The following is a 23,639-nucleotide window of genomic DNA, read 5'->3' as shown; positions in this document are numbered from 1 at the left end:
CTATTTTAGTTTATAAACCTTCACCTCTCTCTTCCCTGATGCTTCTATTCTCCTTGTATCCCATCTACCTTTTACTCTCAGTGTAGCTACAACTAAAAAGTGATCTATCTGTGGCCCCTCTATAAACATGTACATCCTGAAGTCTACTCAACAGTCTTATCTACCAATACATAATCCAACAAATTACAGTCATTTCGCCCTACATCATATCTTGTATGCTTATTTATCCTCTCTTAAAATATGTATTACCTATAACTAAACCCCTTTCTATACAAAGTTCAATCAAAGGGCTCCCATTATCATTTACACCTGGCACCCCAAACTTACCTACCACACCCTCTCTAAAAGTTTCTCCTACTTTAGCATTCAGGTCCCCTACCACAATTACTCTCTCACTTGGTTCAAAGGTTCCTATACATTCACTTAACATCTCCCAAAATCTCTCTTCCCTCTACATTCCTCTCTTCTCCAGGTGCATACACGCTTATTATGACCCACTTTTGTAATGAGTTATAAATACAAATTAGGCAGGTCATACACCCACACGAGCGTGCGTGCGCACACACAAGGGTGCACGCACAGACATGCACACGAGCGTACAAATGTATGCATACACACAAGCACGCACACCCCTACATGCGTGGTAATGCTTTATGTACAGCTAGCAAAGTCAGGGTATTTCTCCAGAATGGTCTGTAATATACCACTGTGGATAAAATACTTTGCCATTTCTTGAACATTTCTGAGCGAGTTCTCTAAATTCACTAATTTGATCCCACTCCAGTACATAATGATGCAAGGCATGACAATAGTCCATCTGGCAAAGTTTACATTTCGTTTGGTCTACATCTGGTGGTGGCAATTTAACCTGCCAAAGATACTTGTAACCCAGCCGGAGCCGGGCAGTAGTGACATCCAAGAGTTGGCTCAATACCGAAGAATCCTGGAATCATTGTTTATCTCTACATCCAATAACTTCAACCAGAACAATGGTTTCTATAACATAGCTGAACCACTTGCCAAGAAACTTCATTGCTATCCCACACAAGAACATAGGAATGGAGGAACACTGCAGAAGGTCTACTCACATACTTATCCAATCTCCCTTCCAAGCTACCCAAGATTTTAGACTAACCCCACTCGGTAGATCATCACATGTAGCATTCTCCACCTGACCCAGCATTCTGAACCTGACTATAAATACTCGCGTACCTTCCAGCCCAGGTAGATTGTTTGCAACTTGAAAAAGCCCATTGTGTGGGCAAAACGTTGTCAAAGGATCACATACTGCATGTGTTTATATTTCCACTCCTGAATGCTGTGTGGGAGCCTGTGTATGTCCAGCTGCTCCCGGCCGCATGGACGCGTTTCATACGACAGATGAATCACGAGGCAAATACGAACCGCAAGGCTATATTTTGATATGAACAAGTGGCATTCCACAGGGATCAATCTTAGGCCCGTTGTTTATAATACGTATATATATATGAATGACTGAGGGAATTGCTAATGATATGAGCAAATTCGCCGATGACACAGATAGGTAGGATAATTGCTTCCAACAAAGACGTCACAGAACTTCAGGAGGATTTAGACAAACTCAAGTCATGGTCAGAAAAGTGGCAGATTCAGTTCAGTGTAGATAAATGCAAGGTTCTGAAGCTCGAGAGTGTCCATAACCCTAGTACTTATCAGTTAAATAATGTAGAACTTAGCCATACAGATTGTGAAAAGGATTTGGGGGTTATGGTAAGCAGCAACCTTAAACCAAGACAGCAGTGCCTAAACGTACATAAAGCAAACATTACTGGGATTTATATCTAGAAGTGTAAGCAACAGAAGTCCAGAGGTTATTTTAAAACTTTATACATCATTAGTAAGGCCTCACTTAGATTACACAGCTCAGTTTTGGTCTCCATATTACAGAATGGACAAATTCTGTAGGAAACATCCAGCGTAGAATGACCAAATTAATACATAGCATTAGAAATCTTCCGTACGAAGAATGATTGAAGACAAACTACATTCACTTGTAAGACTAAGAATGAGGAGAGACATGATCGAAGTGTATAAGTGGAAGATAGGTATTAACAAAGGGGATGTAAACAAGGTTTTGAGGATATCCCTTCAAGAACCCACAATAATGGATTCAAATTAGATAAGTTTAGATTTCGGAAGGATATAGGAAAGTATTGGTTTGGAAATAGGGTAGTTGACGAGTGGAACAGTCTGCCTAGTAGGGTTATTGAAGCTAAAATGTTGGGTAGTTTCAAATTTAGGTTGGACGTGTACTTAGCTCAGCGAGGACGTTAGCATACTCTCCTTGCACTGAACCAAGATGCCCTCCATCAAGCAACTTTACCAGCAGCTTAAGGAAGAATTGAGGGTAGCGAAGATGGAGATACGGCAATTGACCGAGGAAAACAAAGAGGATTCGTAGTAGTCCTGTTTTGAGCCCTCAGGTCAAGAAGGAAAACTGGACAGTGGCTGGACAGCATGGGCGAATGGAAAGGTAGAAACGATGAAGAAAGACTGCTGCAGAAACTGTTGTGGAAACATCTAATGCATTCTCTGTGCTACCCGACGAATGAGAGTTGACTATTGGGAATGTCACGACAAACGACACCAAGGAAGGTAAGAATATTGTTGTTGGGGATAGCCAGGTTAGGTACATGGATAGGGCATTCTGCTTGAAGGACAGGAGGAGACAGAGGGCTTGCTTTCCTGGGGCTGGGATGGAGGATATTGTTAGCCGGCTTGACAACATCATGAACAGTAATGGGATCAATCCTATTATCTGCCTCAGTGCTGGAGGCAATGATGTAGGCAAGCATAGAAGTGAGGATATAGTTAGAAGGTTCAGGACAGCAATAGACATAATCAGGAAGAAATGGGGGGGGGGGTACCCTGTTGTATGTGGTATTTTGCCAAGAAGGGGTGTTGGAAATGAATGGTTGTCTAGAGCAATTGGCATTAATTGTTGGCAAGATGAACACCAAGGATAATACAGTACCATTCATTGACAACTGGGACAACTTCTATGGCTGAAATGACATGTATGCCAGGGATGGGGTTCACTTATCCAGGGCAGGTGTGGGTTTTCTTGCTTGCTCAGATGAGGGGGTTAAGACTTGAAACTAGGATTAGTTACAGGTATGGGTTTAGAAATGACAAATAATGGGTATGGATATATTGACTTATGCTCTGATATTAAGAATCTTAATAGTAACCGTCATGAAGTAACTCTGGGTAATGATAATTTCAGAAATTGTGTAAAAACAAAGATGAATAGGAAAAATGTGCAGAAGAAAAAACATACGATGGTATTTTATGCTAATAGTCGAAGTGCAATAAGATTAATGAACTACGCTTGGTAGCATGTGCTGGGAACTTTGATGTCATTGCATTAACTGAAACCTGGTATGATTTAAAGAGTCGGGATATGATTGCTGAGTAATATTCAAGGGTTTAAGTTGTTCCATGTGGATAGATGTAATGGGAAGGGGGGGGGGAAGATTTTTATTATATGTTCGAGAAAATATTAACCGATGCATAAAAACAGGTATAAAAATAGATGGAACAGTAACAGAATTGTTTGGGTAGAGTTTGTAGAAGGTCAAGAAAAACTAATTCTAGGTGCAATATGCCGACCTCCAGGCTTGGATCACGATAGAGGGAGACTTCTTTGGGACGAAATTGTTAGGGCTTCTAGACACAATGTAGTGATAGTAGGGGATTTTAACTTTAGTCAAACTGACTGGAACTCTTTGACTGGTAATCTGGAGTCCAGTGACTATGGAAACAGTTCAGGACTGTTTTCTGAAGCAGTGTGTAACAGAGCCTACCAGGGGTAATAATTTACTCAACCTAGTCTTGTTAAAATAAGGAAACAAATAACCTGGAGATCACTGAAGAGCTTGGTGCAAGTGATCACAAATCCATCACTTTTAGCATTAACTGGGAATACAAGAATAATGATAATACGGTAAAAATCCCCGATTTTCGTTCTGCCGATTATAATGGACTTGGAGAACACCTGTCAAATCTGTGCAAGAATGGTATATAATACCGACAAGATGAAATTAAGACATGTGCAACATCTGGGTATCTTTATTGTAGACATTTTGCCATCCAGTGGCTTTATCAATACAAATTCCAGGACATAACTTGAAGACAGTAGGACTATATACAGAAGATGAGGTAATCAGTCCCTCAACCTTGGAGTAGGTGCGAAGAGCACCGTAGTCGTGGAGTTTCAGGAATGGGCTTGCGACAGTCAAAGGGCTAAATCTGTTAAAACAGCCTTTGCTGGCCTTGCATTCACGAACATTAGCATGGTTCCAGGCATTTTCTTTACAAGATCAGCATGCAACTACCTTGCCTTTTCACAAACAAGACTCCAAAACACTATCACCCATTCATCACAACTATCACCCGCTATCTTTTTATTGTTGATCCACACCACCAACATCTCAACCTCTGACTGTGATCCATTTTTGGTTAACATGTCAACACCTTTTGCAACATCAGCTTCCTTGACTTTCCCCTTCACCAGGATAGAAGTGATTGTTTTGCTTTTGCCGTATAGCCTGGCAAGCTTCCCTACATGTACGCCACTCTCGCATTTTTGTACTATCTCATCCTTCACTTCTAACGTGTTTCTCACTTTTACCAAAGGGCTGCCACTAGCAAGTTTCTTTGGGCCCATTGTAGTCTATTTCACCGTCATACTTAATAAACAAGCACCAAACAATGAATTAATAGCGAAATGTTTGCACGAGCACGAAGGTTAGTGTTCACTCAAGCATGAACAAAGCAAGACTGGCTCACGATGCCAGCTTGGGGACATGGGCAGGCAGACAGGTTTGGTACGGGGTTCAAAAACGGGATAAGTTTGATACTCGAGACAAAATCGGTTCGAAAAGTGTTTGAAATTTGAAGCATTCGATAGTCTATGCATTCGAAACTGTTCAACTATTTCTTATGGGGAAAATGGTTTCAGTTTTCGTTGATTTCCATTTTGCCGGTCTTTGGAATGGATTAAACCTGAAAGCTGAGGGTCCACTGTATCAACATAGTATTAAGCATTAAATAGTTCACAATGTCTCACCTGTTCTTCAATAAGGATCTTTTCCTGCATTCTCTTCCTGCAAATCATACTTTTTCTGACAATCTTGAAGCTTTCCCTTTAATTTCTTTTTTTTCCTTTACCTGAAAAAAAAAAATAAAATTAAAAAAAAAAAAAAAAAAGTGGCAGCTCCTTGGCACCATGTCAAAACTAATTTGAGGAAGGAGAAATAGTATAATGGCCAAAGCTAACTCAGAACTGAAGGGGGCCTTACACTACCTGCCCAGGTGTTTGAAAACAAGTGCAGATCCATCTGGCTGTTTGGAATGTAAGAGATAAATAAAACTTCACGAATTTGGTAAAAATGAAAATATTTAACCCTTTCAGAGTTTTTGATGTATTAGTACGTCTTCGCACAAGTGTTGGTGACGTACTAGATGCATATATTCTAGCACCTTCAAATCAAGAGGGAAAAAGGCTGGTAGGCCATCATGTGAAAGAATGGGTCTGCATAGTCAGTGTGTGTGTGTGTGTGTGTGTGCAGTTTAAAAAAAATCCTGCAGCACACAGTGCAAAATGAGGAAAAAAAAAACCTGTTGGTGTAAAACGAATTTGCAGTCTATTTCTGTATTATTTATGATTGTATTCTTGTTTTCTTTGTCTCATTTGATAGAATAGAAGATATATTACAGAAAGAGATAATTTTGATTGGTTTCACGATGGCAAGTACCTTGAAATTGAGTGCAAAGTAGCGAAAATGTTTGATTTTTGCCAATGTTCAATAGTAAACAAATCATGCCATGTGTCGAATACACATCAACTGGCAAGTCTAATATTCTTGCACAAGTGCGCTGATATTATTTATACCATTTTTACAATGATGCAGTAGTATACATAATAAATATTTAGAAATTCAAAATGAAAAGCAAGGAATGTAAGAGGAGCCTGGAGACATGACTAATGAACAGAAAATTTTATTTTAGTACCAGGAATGTCTATCTTGTTTAGTCTGGACTGTTTTGAAACTGACATCTGTAGAAATGTGTGTGAAATTGGCCAAACTGCCAATGTCTGACCACTTTATTGGGTATTTGAAATCTGCAAGTGGGTGGTTTCTTGTACTCAATCGATAGAACAAGTGGAATTCTAGCAAAATAGCTATGATTTTAGCAGAAACATTGGAATTGGCTGAAAAGAGGGCTCAAAGTAGGCGAAATCAACAATGTGTAAATATCGTCAAGACCGCTAACTTCGTGAGAGCATAATTCCCTAAGTTTTCCATCAAATTTCATACTTTTGGTGTCATTATAACTAGAAAAAGATTCTTATTTCATAATTAAAAAATATTTTTAAATTTTTCGACCCTGAGAGGGAGTCAAGGGTCAGGGGTATCGACCCTGAAAGGTCGAAGATGTTATTTTGGCTATTCTGGTGTACCTGGGTGTGTGGAAAGAAAGAAAAAATAGAATGGAAAAAATCATAAAAGAACAAAGAAAAAGGAAAGAGGTAATGAAGGAAATGAAAGGTTAAGGAATTAGTACACAGCTAAGTCACAGAATTACTATTACTACTGAATATTTATGGGAAATGGAACAGAATTCTTCCTCCATAAGCCATGCGTGTCGTAAGAGGCGACTAAAATGTTAGGAGCAAGAAACTAGCAACCCCATCTGCATAAACAACTAACTTTGATAAGAAAAACTGTTTTTCTTTTTAAGTCACCCTGCCTTGGTGGTATACAGCCAGTGTTAAAAAAAAAAAAGGGGCTAAACTTATAGGGTCATACAGCACCTAAGGAGCTGGGATAAAGTTTGAGCAAGGGGGAAAAGATAACTCAAAATAACAGAAATAGAGAAAAGAAATGAGAGTTCCCCAAACATTCTGTGAACTACACAGATTAACATCAACACATGCTAAGTTTGAAGACATGAATACCATTCAGAAATCTAGACAGAAAATTTACTGTACAGTACTAAAAATGTAAAGCAGCTGGGATTGATGGGATAAAGACAAATATTAAAAGCAGGTGGGGATCTAGTTCTGGAATGGTGGGAGCTTTTATTCAATACCTGCATGAATGAGGGAAAGGTACCTAGAGATTATAAGAGTGCATGCATAGTTCCTTTGTACAAGGCAAAGAAGCCAAGTGTTCAAAAATTATAGGGAAATAAGCCTATTGACTATACCAAAGTGTATGGTATAGTTATTACTTAAAGAATTTAAAAGAGCAGGATCACTAACGAACAAGGAAGCTTTAAGATGGGGAGGGGGGGTGTAGACAGTGTTTACAGTGAAGCATCTAGATGAACACCATTGATGAATTTGTAAAAGGCATACGATAGGGTGAACAGGGAAGAAATGTGGCATTTGTTACAAATGTATGGAATAGGCAGTAGGATACTGAAAGCAGTTACGAGTTTATGAGGATAGTGAGGCTCATGTTAGAGTATGTAGGGGACAGGGAGATTACTTCCAAGTAAATTGTAGGCCTTAGACTGATGCATGATGCCACCATGGGTGTTCAATATATTTATAGATGAGGGTTGTCAAAGAAGTGAATGCTCGGGTGTTGGCAAGAGGTGTGGGATTAAGAGAAAGAATCTAAAAGTGAGAGAAGTTAGTTGCTTTTGAGAGATTCTGAGGAGAAGTTGTAGAGGTTGGTGAAAGTTTGGAAGGGTATGTAAAAGAAAAAAAAATTAAAAGAACAAAGGAAAGGGTAAGGTAATGAGGATAAAAAATTTAGATAATCAGACTGGATATCAGAATGGAGGGAGGGAGGGAGTATGGAGGAAGTGAATGTAGTCATATTTGGGAATTGACTTGTCAGCAGATGTGTATGAAAGATGAGGCGAATCAGAATTGACGAGGGAAGAAAGACTAGTGGACCACTGAGGAGTTTGTGGAGACAAAGAACGTTAATCATGGAAGTAAAGAGCAATGTACATGGGTATAGTGGCACCAACACACTTATATGAGTGTGAAGCTTGGGTGATGAATATTGCAACAAGAAGGCTGGATACAGTAGAGAAGTAGTGTCTGAAAGCAACATGTAGTGTGAATATAATGTGGAAAATCCATAGCTTGCAGATTAGAAGATGCAGGGTTTCTCAAAGTATTATCCAGAGTGGAGAGGAGGGGTTGTAGTAGTAGTTCGGACATTTAGAGAGCCTGGAACAAAATGACAAAACTATCCAAGGAAGCTAAGTGGAAAATGTACCAGAGTATAGTAGTAGCAACTGTTGTATGGGTGTAAAGCACAGGTTTTGAATGTTACAGTGAGGAGATGGTTGGAGGCAGTAGAAATATCATGTTTAAGGGTAATGTGTGGTGTCAAGCTTAGAGTTTGGAGAGTAGGCATAGGGTTATCAAAAGTATTATTCAGAGTTAAGGTGTTGTTAAAGTGGTTTGAGCACTTAAAGATGGAGAAAAATAGAAGGACTAGGAGGCTATATAAATCTGGGGGTGGAGGGAAGGAGGGGTAGGGGTTATTCTAGGAAATGTTGGAGGGAGAAGGTAAAGGAGGTTTCGAGTCCTAGGGTGCTTTAACATCCAACAAGCTTGTTTGAGCGTGTTGCATGTGAGTGGAGGAAAGTAGTTTATGATTTGACATGCTGTTCGAGTGTCAACAAGGTAACACTTATGAAGGGATTTAAGGAAACTGGTTAGCCAGACTAGTCCTGGAGGTGAAAAGGAGTAGGAGTCATTCAAAGAAGGGATGAAGGGAGATTGTATAGGTGGTTTTGAATGTTAGGGGATTCAGCATCTGAGCTCATTAGATCAGAGTGAATAGAGAAGTGGTTTTTATGATTAGGAAATCAAAATGGAATGCAAGTGAAATATAGGAGAGGCCTGGGGACAAGATTATTGAACAGAGGAAAAGTTTTCAATTCCAGAAATGTCGATTTTTTTTTTTTTATTTTATGGACTATTTTTAATTTTTTTTTTAATTTTGTATGAAAATGGCCAAATTACCGAATTTTGTGCACTTTACAGGATAGTCAAAATATCTGAAGAGAGTTTCTTGTGCTCAATCGATAGAATGGAAGGCAAACTAGCAAAGTAGTCACTCGGCTCATTCATACCCTCAACCTTGTTCTCTTCAGTGTAATTTATAAATTTACCTTTATTCAAGATTAATTATAATTAATGATTTGAGATTAATGATTAATAACGATTAGAGATTAATGTTTAATTAGGATTAATAATAGCTAAATTCAAATCCAAATAGCTACAAAAACCTCAGTGATAAACTTCTACAGAGTACCACAGTCAAACATTAACCGTTTTAATGAAAGCCTAGGAAGCATGATAACTGATGCACGCATGAACAAAGATCACTTACTACTCAGGTGGCTTCAATATAAATCTCCTTAAAGCCCACGACCCACAAGTTACTGAATTCACAAACACTGAGTAACTGCATGTTGCTATTAGCAGTAACAAAACCTACAAGAGTTACAGAGACTAGCATTTCCCTACTAGACCACATCTGAACCAACACCATATCCCCTTTAAAATCAGGCATAATCACAAATACCACAGATCACTACCCTACCTTCCTCATAAATCTTGGCAAATTACCCCAAGACACTACTAAAGTCACTTTCAGACTTCACAATGAGGCAGCCATTAATAACTTCACAGCAACAATGACAAACATTGACTGGCACACTGAGCTAGAAATCTATACAGATATTGACGAATGTATTAATAATTTTCTAAAAAAGACCAAATACCTCTATAACAAGCACTGCCCGAAAAAACTAAACAGATGATAGCTAAGAGACTGAACAGTCCCTGGCTAACACCCAGCATCCTCAGATCCATAAATACAAAGCACCTATACGAAAAACTGTACAGAATGGGTCACATAACCAGAGGCCAAACAAGACGTTACTCGTTAATCCTAACCAGCCTGATAAGAAGGGCTAAAAAATTGTATTATGAGAACAGATTATCCAACTTAAGAGGTGATATAAAAAAAGACCTGGAAAACCCTATCAGAAATTCAAGGAACAAAAAAGATAAAATAATGAAATTGAATTAACAAAACCAGATGAACCCCAACTCCCACCAACTGAAACAGCAGACTCAATTTCTCCTCCACTATAGGAAAAAACCTTGCCAATAAAATCCCAAGCTCAGATACCCCACCCAATGACTACCTCACTGGCAACTACCCGAACACACCGTTCCTAGCTCCGACTAACCCTACTGAAGTCTCCCTTATTATCAACACTAAAAAACAAGACAGGAGATTTAAATATCTTACCACCCTATATATACAAAAAAGCGTCACAAGTGCTATCGCCAATCATTGCAACACTAACAAATTCATAGAATCCTCTACCTTCCCTACAGTTCTCAAAATAGCAAGGGTTACCCCAATCCATAAAGGAGGAGACCAAACAGACTTGAATAACTGTTAACCAATATCCAACTTACACCCTCTCTAAAATCTTCGAAAAATTAATTCATAAGCGATTCTATTCCTACCTCATCTCCCACAACATACTCAACCCCCTGTCTATTTGAGTTCAGGCCTAATAAAAATACTAATGATGCTACTATACACATGCTAGAACACATACACTGCAATAGAGAAAAAAAGGAGTCCCACTGGGGATCTTCATTGACTTGCGTGAAGCTTTTGATACAGTTGACCATGACTTGCTCCATATAAAATTGTCGCACTATGGCATAAGAGGGCACTCCCTTAACTACCTAAAGTCTTACCTCGGCAACAGAAGCCAATATGTGTACACAAATGGGGCAAACTCTTCTGCACAGCCACTTACAGTGGGAGTCCCACAGGGCAGTGACCTAGGCCCTCTTCTCTCTCATACATAAATGACCTACCAAATGCAACCCAACTACTCAAACCCACTATTTGCAGATGACACTACATATGTCTTCTCTCACCCGAGCCCAGTCACGCTAGCCAATACTGTAAATACCGAATTACAGAAAATAAGAGGAGGCAGATAGGGTAAGATATAAACAGCTCTTGGATGATAGATGGGGTAATGAGAGCATAGGCAATGGGGTCGAAGAGGTATGGGGTAGGTTTAAAAATGTAGTGTTAGTGTGTTCAGCAGAAGTTTGTGGTTACAGGAAAGTGGGTGCGGGAGGGAAGAGGAGCGATTGGTGGAATGATGTAAAGAGTAGTAAGGGAGAAAAAGTTAGCATATTACCTGGAGTTACCGGGAGAGAGTTCCGGGGGTCAACGCCCCCGTGGCCCAGTCTGTGACCAGGCCTCCCGGTGGATCAGAGCCTGATCAACCAGGCTGTTGCTGCTGGCTGCACACAAACCAACGTATGAGCCACAGCCCGGCTGGTCAGGAACAGACTTTAGGTGCTTGTCCAGTGCCAGCTTGAAGACTGCCAGGGGTATGTTGGTAATCCCCCTTATGTATGCTGGGAGGCAGTTGAACAGTCTCGGGGCCCCTGACACTTATTGTATGGTCTCTTAACATGCTAGTGACACCCCTGCTTTTCACTGAGGGGGATGTTGCATCATCTGCCAAGACTTTTGCTTTCGTAGCGAGTGATTTTCGTGTGCAAGTTCGGTACTAGTCCCTCTAGGATTTTCCAAGTGTATATAATCATGTATCTCTCCCGCCTGCGTTCCAAGGAATACAGTTTTAGGAACCTCAAGCGCTCCCAGTAATTGAGGTGTTTTATCTCAGTTATGCGTGCCATGAAGGTTCTCTGTACATTTTCTAGGTCAGCAATTTCACCTGCCTTGAAAGGTGCTGTTAGTGTGCAGCAATATTCCAGCCTAGATAGAACAAGTGACCTGAAGAGTGTCATCATGGGCTTGGCCTCCCTAGTTTTGAAGGTGCTCATTATCCATCCTGTCATTTTTCTAGCAGATGCGATTGATACAATGTTATGGTCCTTGAAGGTGAGATCCTCCGACATGATCACTCCCAGGTCTTTGACGTTGGTGTTTCGCTCTATTTTGTGGCCAGAATTTGTTTTGTACTCTGATGAAGATTTAATTTCCTCATGTTTACCATATCTGAGTAATTGAAATTTCTCATCGTTGAACTTCATATTGTTTTCTGCAGCCCACTGAAAGATTCGGTTGATGTCCGCCTAGAGCCTTGCAGTGTCTGCAATGGAAGACACTGTCATGCAGATTCTGGTGTCATCTGCAGAGGACACTGCTGTGGCTGACATCCTTGTCTATGTCGGATATGAGGACGAGGAACAAGATGGGAGCGAGTACTGTGCCTTGTGGAACAGCGCTTTTCACCGTAGCTGCCTCGGAATTTACTCTGTTGACGACTACTGTGTTCTGTTAGTGAGGAAATTATAGATCCATCGACCGACTCTTCCTGTTATTCCTTTAGCACGCATTTTGTGCACTATTACGCCATGGTCACACTTGTCGAAGGCTTTTGCAGTCTGTATATATTACATCTGCATTCTTTTAGTCTTCTAGGCATTCTTTTTGTCTTCTAGTGCATTTAGGACCTTGTCGTAGTGATCCAATAGTTGAGACAGACAGGAGCGACCTGTTCGAAACCCATGTTGCCCTGGGTTGTGTACCTGATGGGTTTCTAGATGGGTGGTGATCTTGCTTCTTAGGACCCTTTCAAAGATTTTTATATGGGATGTTAGTGCTATCGGTCTGTAGTTCTTTGCTGTTGCTTTACTGCTCCCTTGGTGGAGTGGGGCTATGTCTGTTGTTTTTAGTAACTGTTGGATGACCCCCGTGTCCATGCTCCCTCTCCATAGGATGAAAAAGGCTCGTGATAGGGGCTTCTTGCAGTTCTTGATGAACACAGTTCCATGAGTCTGGCCCTGGGGCAGAGTGCATGGGCATGTCATTTATCGCCTGTTCGAAGTCATTTGGCGTCAGGATAACATCGGATAGGCTTATGTTAACCAAATTTTGTGGCTCTCAAAAAATTAATTTTGATCTTCTACTCTCAGTCTGGTTAGCGGCTTGCTAAAAACTGAGTCATATTGGGACTTGAGTAGCTCACTCATTTCCTTGCTGTCATCTGTGTAGGACCCATCTTGTTTAAGTAGGGGCCCAATACTGGACATTGTTCTCTACTTTGATTTGGCATAGGAGAAGAAATACTTTGGGTTTCTTTCAATTTCATTTATGGCTTTTAGTTCTTCCCGCGATTCCTGACTCCTATAAGATTCCTTTAGCTTAAGTTCGATGCTTGCTATTTCTCTGACCAGTGTCTCCCTACGCATTTCAGATATATTGACCTCTTTTAGCCGCTCTGTTATTCTTTTCCGTCGCCTGTAAAAGGAGCGCCGGTCTTTCTATTTTACATCTACTACTCCTTTTTCTTAGAGGAATAAGCCTTGTGCATACATCGAGTGCCACCAAGTTAATCTGTTCTAGGCATAAGTTGGGGTCTGTGCTGCTTAGTATATCTTCCCAGCTTATATCGGTTAGGACTTGGTTTACTTAGTCCCACTATGTTTTTGTTACTGAAGTTGAATTTGGTGAATGCTCCCTCATGACTAGTCTCATTATGTCGGTCTGGGGCTCCAAGCATACATGTGTGAACCTCAATTATTTTGTGATCCGAGTATATTGGTTTTTGATATGGTGACATTTCTTATCAGATCATCATTGTTAGTGAAGATGAGGTCTAGTGTATTCTCCAGTCTATTAGGCTCTATTATTTGCTGGTTTAAATTGAATTTTGTGCAGATTTAGAAGCTCGTGTGAGTGAGTTTTCATCAGAGCTGCCTCCTGGTGTTATTATTGCAACAATATTATTTGCTATATTCCTCCATTTTAGGTGCCTTAAGTTGAAATCCCCCAGGAGCAAGATGTTGGGTGCAGGAGCTGGAAGATTTTCCAGACAGTGGTCAATTTTTAACAGCTGTTCCTGGAATTGCTGGGATGTTGCATCCAGAGGCTTGTAGACTACCACAATGACTAGGTTTTGGTTCTCGACCTTTACTGCTAAAACTTCCACTACATCATTTGAGGCATTTAGCAGTTCTGTGCAAACAAATGACTCTGCAATGAGAAGTTTTACAAAGTAGAAGTGATGCAGGGAGGGAAGAGTATATGGAGAAAAAGAGGTTAAGAGAGTGGTGAAGCAATGTAAAAAGTGCAAATGAGAGTGGGTGAGATGTTATCAAAAAATTGTTGAAAATAAGAAAAAGTTTTGGAGTGAGATTAACAAGTTAAGGAAGCCTAGAGAACAAATGGATCTGTCAGTTAAAAATAGGAGAGGAGTTATTAAATGGAGAGTTAGAAGTATTGGGAAGATGGAGGGAATATTTTGAGGAATTGTTAAATGTTGATGAAGATAGGGAAGCTGTGATTTCGTGTATAGGGCAAGGAGGAATAACATCGTGAAGGAGTGAGGAAGAGCCAGTTGTGAATGTGGGAGAAGTTCGTGAGGCAGTGGGTAAAATGAAAGGGTGTAAGGCAACTGGGATTGATGGGATAAAGATAGAAATGTTAAAAGCAGGTGGGGATATAGTTTTGGAGTGGTTGGTGCTATTATTTAATAAATGTGTGGACGAGGGTAAGGTACCTAGGGATTGACAAAGCATGCATAGTTCCTTTGTAAAGGCAAAGGGGACAAAAGAGTGCAAAAATTATAGGGGGATAAGTCTGTTGAGTACACCTGGTGAAGTGTATGGTTGAGTTATTATTGAAAGAATTAAGAGCAAGACAGAATAGGATAGCAGATGAACAAGGAGGCTTTAGGAATGGTAGGGGGGGGTATGGACCAGGTGTTTACAGTGAAACAAGTGAACAGCATTTAGATAAGGCTAAAGAGGTTTTTGTGGTATTTATGGATTTGGAAAAGGTGTATGACAGGGTGGATAGGGAAGTAATGTGGCAGATGTTGCAGATGTATGGTATAGGAGGTAGGTTACTGAAAGCAGTGAAGAGTTTTTATGAGGATAGTGAGGCTCAAGTTAGAGTATGTAGGAAAGGGAGATTATTTCCCAGTGAAAGTAGGCCTTAGACAAGGATGTGTGATGTCACCATGGTTGTTTAACATTTATAGATGGGGTTGTAAGAGAAGTTAATGCAAGGGTCTTGGCAAGAGCTCTGGAGTTAAAAGATAAAGAATCACACAAAGTGGGAGTTGTCACAGTTGCTATTTGCTGATGATACTGTGGTCTTGGGTGATTCTCAAGAGAAGTTGGAGATTGGTGGATGAATTTGGTAGGGTATGCAAAAGAAGAAAATTAAAAGTGAATACAGAAAAGAGTAAGGTTATGAGGATAACGAAAAGATTAGGTGATGAAAGATTGGATATCAGATTGGAGGGAGAGAGTATGGAGGAGGTGAATGTATTCAGATATTTGGGAGTGGACGTGTCAGCGGATGGGTCTATGAAAGACGAGGTGAATCATAGAATTGACGAGGGGAAAAGGGGCGAGCAGTGCACTTAGGAGTCTGTGGAGACAAAGAACTTTGTCCATGAAGGCAAAGAGGGGAAGGTATGAGAGTATAGTTTTACCAATGCTCTTATATGGGTGTGAAGCATGGGTGATGAATGTTGCAGTGGAAAAGAAGGCTGGAGGCAGTGGAGATGTCATGTCTGAGGGCAATGTGTGGTGTGAATATAATGCAGAGAATTCGTAGTTTGGAAGTTAGGTGGAGGTGCGGGATTGCCAAAACTGTTGTCCAGAGGGCTGAGGAAAGGTTGTCGAGGTGGTTTGGACATGTAGAGAATGGAGCGAAACAGAATGACTTCAAGAGTGTATCAGTCTAGTGGAAGGAAGGCGGGGTAGGGGTCGGCCTAGGAAAGGCTGGAGGGAGGGGGGTAAAGGAGGTTTTGTGTGCGAGGGGCTTGGACTTCCAGCGGGCATGCGTGAGCGTGTTTGATAGGAGTGAAAGACAAATGGTTTTTAATACTTTACGTGCTGTTGGAGTGTGAGCAAAGTAACATTTATGAAGGGATTCAGGGAAACCGGCAGGCCGGACTAGAGTCCTGGAGATGGGAAGTACAGTGCCTGCACTCTGAAGGAGGGGTGTTACTGTTGCAGTTTAAAAACTGTAGTGTAAAGCACCCTTCTGGCAAGACAGTGATGGAGTGAAGGCTGGTGAAAGTTTTTCTTTTTCGGGCCACCCTGCCTTGGTGGGAATCGGCCAATGTGTTTAAAAAAAAATCTACCTGGATGAGGACTAACAAACTTACTCTAAACATCGACAAAACCTACTTCATTTATTTTGGTAACAGAGCTACAGACGTCCCTCTTAATGATAAACGGATCACCTATCACAAAACTCAAGAGGGAAAATTCTTAGGAATCCACCTTGATGACAGACTCAAATTTCAAACATACAACAACAAATTTCCCAAAAAATTTCCAAGACCGTAGGCATACTATTGAAGATACGGTACTATGTTCCACAGTCAGCCCTCCTGGCCCTATATCACTCGCTTATTTACCCCTATCTCGCCTATGGAATTTGTGCATGGGGCTCAACAACAATAAACAATCTCAGACCATTAATTACCCAACAAAAGGCTGCAGTCAGAATGATAAATTCCCACTACATGCAGCACTCCAATATTCACAAGTCTAAACCTACTCACCATACAAAATATCCATCCTTATTACTGCACCTACATACATAGAACACTTAACTCTGATATAAACCCTCCAATCAAACATCTCCTTACCAACCTAAACAGAACACAACCATAACACAAGGCACAGATCACTCTTCGATGTTCCTCAAGTCCACCTCACGCTATGCAAAAACTATGCACATAAGAGGCCCTAAAATCTGGAATTCATTACCTGTGAATATAAAAGAAACACTGTTTATAAATTCAAGTCTTCTCAAAAATCACTTGCTCGCCCCCAACTAAATACTGAATAATTGTATCTCAAATGTCTAACCTGTGACCCAATCAAACTTTTAATTACATTACCTAACAGAATACTCCATTCTATTGAATGCACAGCAACACAGTAAATGACCATATGACCTATCTTTGTAATACTAATTTGTGCTAAATTGTTATCCGTTTACAATAATGTTTTTACCACTGAATATATCATTGCTTAGTTAATGTTAAGTTAATTTTAAGCCTGCCCATAATGCTCTGCATAGAAGGGGCTTTGGCATGTTGCACTTTAATAACTGTATTCCTTTGCATTTTTCTATCATGTTCAAATTAATAAATAAAATAAAACCCTTTCAGGGTCAGACCCTCTATCCTTAACTCCCATTCAGGATCGAGAAATGTAAGAAAAATTATTTTCCATGAAATTATAGAATCTTTCCGTTCATAACGACACCAAAAGTACGAAATTTGATGGAAAAACTTACGGAATTATGCTCTCACGAAGTTAGCAGTATCGACATTTAAGCATTGGTGATTTCGCCCAATTTGAGCCCTATTTTCAGACAATTTTACTATACCAGTCGACTAAAATCATAGCTATTTTGCTAGAAGTCCATTTGTTCTCTCGACTGAGTACAAGAAACTGCCAATCTAATTTCAATTACCAAATAAAGTGGTCAGAAATTGGCAATCTGGCCAATTTCACACAAATTTCCAAAGATCCCAATTTCAAAATAGGGTCCAGAATAAATAAAACACATTCCTGGCACAAAAATAACTATCTGTTCATTAGTCACATCTTCAGGCCACTCTTAACATTACTTCTGCTGTCCATTTTGAATTTTTCTCACAAAATAAAAGACTTACTGTTATGTATACAAATATATATATAAATAATATCAGCGCACTTGTGCAAGAATATTAGACTCGCCAGTTTATGTATATTGGACACATGGCATTATTTGTTTACTCTAACACTGGCAAAAATCATACATTTTCACTACTTTGCTCTCAATTTCAAGACAGTACTTATGAAATCAATCAAAATTATCTATTTCTGTAATATATCTTCCATTCCATCAAATGAGACCAAGAAAAATGAGAAGACAACCATAAATAAATAAATATACAAAAATAGACTGCAACATAGCTGTTTTTAACAAAAAAGTTTTTTTTTTCTCGTGCACTGTGTGCAGCAAAAATTTTTTATAACACACACACACACACACACACACACTACATAGTTTTAAGGCGAGGTATGATAAAGCTCATGGGGCAGGTAGAGAGAGGACCTAGTAGCAATCAGCGAAGAGGCAGGGCCAGGAGCTATGACTCGACCCCTGCAACCACAAATAGAGTACAAATAGGTGAGTACACTTACTTTCACATCTAGGCCTATTAGCCTTTTCCTGCTTGATTCAAGGGCGCTAGAATTTACGCATACTAGTACGTCACCAACACTGGAGCGCAAGATGTACTAGTATGTCAAAAACCCTGAAAAAGGTTAAATATTAAATATTAATTACAATTATTTCTCAGCACAATCAGTTGAAGTTCAAGATGAAAAATTATAGATATTAAAGACAATTGGAATAGATTGGAAAATAAACAACTACCACCTACTTATTTTAATAATCTTCCTATTTGCCTCATCCAGTCTTCCTTGCAGGACTTTTCATGTCCTCCAATTTGTTCATTTCTCATTTTGTCTTGCGTAACCGCAGCTTTTCCTGAAAAAAAAAAAAATTACTTAGTAGATTCTATCATTATCTAGTGTATATGTACTTGCACTATGTATTATAGTTTACTACAGTTTAAGCTAGTGGTAAAAGTGCCGAACGTAGAGCTACGTTTTGTATTTCATTCCTTTAAATTTTGCTCAATTGGCAAGTCGCCTCGACACAAAAGAATGGGTCTGCGCACTCAGTGTGAGCAGTATTAAAAAATCTGGGACCACTTAGTACCTTGTGGGAGCACCAGTTCAATCGAGTGTCAGCTAGAGCAATTAGCATGGCAAACACTAGAGATTCACTGATGCTGTCGCATTAACACTCCCCTTTTAAGAGGAAAGTAAAAATAAGTTAGGTAAATACATGAATGTGAGTGGGTGCCCCAAATATTTTTTTTTGGGGAAAAAAAAAAAAAAAACTTGTATCGAAATAATGAACAAGTTTAAGTGTTATAGGATGAAAATGTAAATAGGGTCAGTATTTACCAAGATATGAGGCTGCAAAGTTCACTTCATCACTGTCTTGCCAGATGGAAGCTTTACACTACAGTTATAAAACTGCAACAGTAACACCCCTTCTTCAGAGTGCAGACACTATTTCCCATCTCCAGGACTCAAGTCTGGCCTGCCGGTTTCCCTGAATCCCTTCATAAATGTTACTTTGCTCACACTCCAACAGCATAAAGTATTAAAAACCACGTGTCTCCATTCACTCCTATCAAATAAGCTCTAATAAGTTAATAATCCTTGTGTGTGCCTGCCACTTTTAAGTGTTACACTCCCAGTTCTCTTTCTTATTTTACTCTTCAGTAAATTGTTTTGCTTAATTTACAATTAAGAATTAGTTTTCAGCCAGTCTTCATTTTCTTTTATTATTTAAACCTGCATTTTCCCAGTGGAACTTTTATTGATGCATCAATTATTTCTGCGCCTTATTTTTATTGCACTTGTTCTGCAGTGAATTTTCTTGCATTAATATTTTTCTGCATTGTTATTCTTAGTTCATTATTGTTCGAGTGTCTTGTTTCTCATTTTTTTATTTTTCCTGATGTTATCTTTGCATTATATTTTTAATTTTGTTTATGCATTCTTAGAAAAAACATTGAAATTTCCCAGTTACCTCTTTTTGCATACAGTTTAGTGATTTTATTTTATACTTTTTACATAGATTAACAATTTTATTAGTTTTATTTATTATCACACTGGCCGATTCCTACCAAGGCAGGGTGGCCCGAAAAAGAAAAACTTTCACCATCATTCACTCCATCACTGTCTTGCCAGAAGGGTGCTTTACACTACAGTTTTTAAACTGCAACATTAACACCCCTCCTTCAGAGTGCAGGCACTGTACTTCCCATCTCCAGGACTCAAGTCCGGCCTGCCGGTTTCCCTGAACCCCTTCATAAATGTTACTTTGCTCACACTCCAACAGCATAAAGTATTAAAAACCATGTGTCTCCATTCACTCCTATCAAACACGCTCACGCATGCCTGCTCGAAGTCCAAGCCCCTCGCACACAAAACCTCCTTTACCCCCTCCCTCCAACCTTTCCTAGGCCGACCCCTACCCCGCCTTCCTTCCACTACAGACTGATACACTCTTGAAGTTATTCTGTTTCGCTCCATTCTCTCCACATGTCCGAACCACCTCAACAACCCTTCCTCAGCCCTCTGGACAACAGTTTTGGTAATCCCGCACCTCCTCCTAACTTCCAAACTACGAATTCTCTGCATTATATTCACACCACACATTGCTCATTATTAGTAAACTATAATGAGCTCATTATTAGTAAATTTCTTTATTGAAGTAAGAGTAATGACAGCTCATTTTGCATTTAATTCAGCCTCCAGTAATCTTTTTAATTTCTTACAAATTTCAATGTTTTTTTGTTTTTTGTTTTTTTATCTTGCCCAGCAGTCTCTCTTACATTGAGTTGTTCTTCCTCTTGCAGTATATCTTAGACTTTTTTTTTTATTACTTCTGCAGAATTATAACTAATTCTGCAGAATTATAACCAATTCTGCAGAAGTAATAAAAAAAAGTCTAAGATACACTGCAAGAGGAAGAACAACTCAATGTAAGAGACTGCTGGGCAAGATAAAAAAAAAAACAAAAAAAACATTGAAATTTGTAAGAAATTAAAAAGATTACTGGAGGCTGAATTAAATGCAAAATGAGCTGTCATTACTTACTTCAATAAAGAAATTTACTAATAAAATTGTAAATCTATATAAAAAGTATAAAATAAAATCACTAAACTGTATGCAAAAAGAGGTAACTGGGAAATTTCAATGTTTTTTCTAAGAATGCATAAACAAAATTAAAAATATAATGCAAAGATAACATCAGGAAAAATAAAAAATGAGAAACAAGAAGTCTCTTATTTCAATTATAGCATTTTGTGTATCATTCATTATTTTTGCCTTATTTGTTTTTGTGCAACTTTGCCATTATGCCTCACATACCTTAAAGTGATACTTTAGTGAATGATGACACTCAGACCTCTCAGGCTACTACTGCTCCTGTCATCAGTTCCTTATTGTCTGACATACCGACCCAGACACAGACCCTATAGTTTTACTCGTGATTCCCTTGATGTGTTACCTTTATTCAATGGCCATGTACATAGTCTTAAAGCATGGTTTACTGCCATTTGTTCTCATGTTAATGCTCTAGTTGTCGGTCCACCTTCAGAGGAAAGTCTTATCAGACTTGCAAAAGCTGTTCACGTTTTTGATCTTGAAATGTGAAACTTCAGGAATCTTACTAAGTGGTCACAATATGAGGAACTTGTTTGTTCTTTCCTTGTACCAGTAAAAACTGCAGATCCATGTCGTTCTTAGGGAACTCGTGAATGCTACACCCATGACCAATGAATCGTTGAGTGCATTTGCTGTTAGATTTGATAAACTTTTATCATTTATCAATGCTGTCCAGTCCTCAGCTTTTGTCCCTGACAAGGATAAACCATCCACAGCATCGTTTGCTAAAAGAGCAGCTTTTGGAGCAAAGAACTAATGCTGCCTGCTTCAGTGTGTGCTTACGAGGCTAATCCTCCAACTATAGTCATCTCAGCCTTTGAGTAGAGAGGACATGTATTACTGCTGCCCCTATGGTCACCTGGTAGCAGTAGCAGTTTCATTTTCACATGGCACTAGTAGGCAGACAGTTTATCTGGAGTTTATCTGGAGAGAGTTCCGGGGGTCAACGCCCCCGCGGCCCGGTCTGTGACCAGGCCTCCTTAGGTCAGTGTCCCAGGATGCAACCCACACCAGTCGACGAACACCCAGGTACCCATTTTACTGATGGGGAACATGGGCAACAGGTGGAAAGAAACACGTCCAATGTTTCTACTCTGGCTGGGAATCGAACCCAGGCCCTCACCATGTGAAGCGAGAGCGTTAACCACCAGGCCACCAGTGTCAATACTGTCTGCACTGAATTGACCCGTGGGATTGTGCTTGGGCCATCGATGGCTATAATATTGCCTGCAATAATTCACGACACCTATGGTATTGCAAATGAGGAATCGAGTGGTGTGGTATTGAACGGCATGTCGAGGATCTTTCTGAAGTTCTGCTCGGCTAATGTTCATGAGGCGGTGGTCGATAAATTACAGGAGGTTAATCTCACAGTTAACCATGCAGTGTCAGTGACGCTCCATGACATCTCCCACTATTATACATGGATGAAGGTCAGAAACGTGCCATTCGAGGCTGATGTGTGACATACGGGCGGCACTGGGTAAATATGGTGCCATACATATGGCTACAGCGGGGAGGTGGTCTGAAGGTCCATATGCTGGGATACCAGAAGGAACGTTTTTCTGTGAAGATGATACGTCACCCAATCCCTTCTTATGTTGTCATGCAAGACTTCAGGGCTCGGGTACTCGTGTCACATGCAGGGCAATGCCGCACTAGCCGGTCATGCGGAGCATATGACCATATGGCAGCACAGTGCGAACGTCATTGATGGGGCCAGTTCTGGGCAACAAAGCGAGGATGTAGGCGAGGATGGAGCGAGGCAAGATGTGCCTGGTGCAGATGCATCCATCAGGAACGTCATGGAGTGAGGAAGGCAATTTTGAGAGTTTTGATGGTGGCGAAGGATCCAGCCCATACCAAGCTGCGTATGCTCGAGAGGGTTTTGGGGGGTGGGGTCAGTAGTGGCTGCTGTGGAAGGGGCATACCCGATGTATGCTGGAAGGGGCATACCTGATGTATGCTTGAAGTGACATTTGGGAATGTCTCAAAGTTGCGCATCAGTCAGATTGTACGCTAGGCCACAGTTTTTTTTACATGGGATTTTGCAGTCTGGGATCGTTTTATTTAATCGTAAGATTAGGGAGAGTGTCGAGTGTGTGGCGAATTGGAAACCATCTTTCGTGTTGTATATTTTTGTGAATGCCTAGGGGGATCAGGGAATGGTTCAGCAGGGTTATTAAATTTGTGGGTGGGGGAGGGTTGCAGGTATTGTGGGTGTTAAGCTTAAACATAGATGGGGTGGGAGCACAGGTTACGAATGCGGTGGGATATCTAGTAACTGATTCGTGTTCACATCGTGGGCTATGAGGAACGTGGGTGTAGGTGAAAGGATAAAGGTGCTGGCTGTGACATTTTATAGAACTAAATGTTGCAATAGGGAATTATATGGTAGGAGATGGGATGCTGCTTTTACAGAGGGTTATCGATATTTTGAGCTGGATGATCTATGGAATTTGTAGTTTTAATGGGAAGAAATGGGCTGGCCTCCTGTCCAGGGGCATATGGTGCGAGTGGTTGGCATGTTCTGCGAGGTGTAATATCGTATACAATTATGGTAGCGTATGCAAGGAGAAGTGTTGTTCACTGCTTGTGTGACATTTTATTTTCCAGGTGTATTATCTTGGAAAGATAGTTGGAAATGTGCATTGACACATGTAGACACGAGAGTACGCATGTTAATTTGTTGCATTTGTACAGAAATATACAAAGGTGTAAGTACAGGTACCATCAGACTTACGACCAAGCTTGGTTCCAACCAACC

At 40.1% G+C, this 23,639-nt stretch overlaps 1 long non-coding RNA gene across 1 annotated transcript in view; it reads right to left on the bottom strand.

Moving 5' to 3' along the window:
- LOC128699053 (uncharacterized) overlaps positions 1–18,617 on the bottom strand; it is a 91,837-nt gene extending 73,220 nt beyond the window's left edge. Inside the window, exons 1-3 of the long non-coding RNA XR_011394215.1 lie at positions 18,505–18,617; positions 18,263–18,375; positions 5,111–5,211 (exon numbers count right to left, since the gene is read on the bottom strand). This is a non-coding gene — a long non-coding RNA (uncharacterized lncRNA). The remainder of the gene's footprint in view (positions 1–5,110; positions 5,212–18,262; positions 18,376–18,504) is intronic.
- Between the last annotated feature and the right edge of the window lie 5,022 nt (positions 18,618–23,639).

Source organism: Cherax quadricarinatus, chromosome 79 (genome assembly GCF_038502225.1).
Source record: "Cherax quadricarinatus isolate ZL_2023a chromosome 79, ASM3850222v1, whole genome shotgun sequence".
Classification (NCBI taxonomy): domain Eukaryota; kingdom Metazoa; phylum Arthropoda; class Malacostraca; order Decapoda; family Parastacidae; genus Cherax; species Cherax quadricarinatus.
Note: the sequence above shows the minus strand (reverse complement) of the source record. Positions and strands in the feature narration are given on the sequence as shown.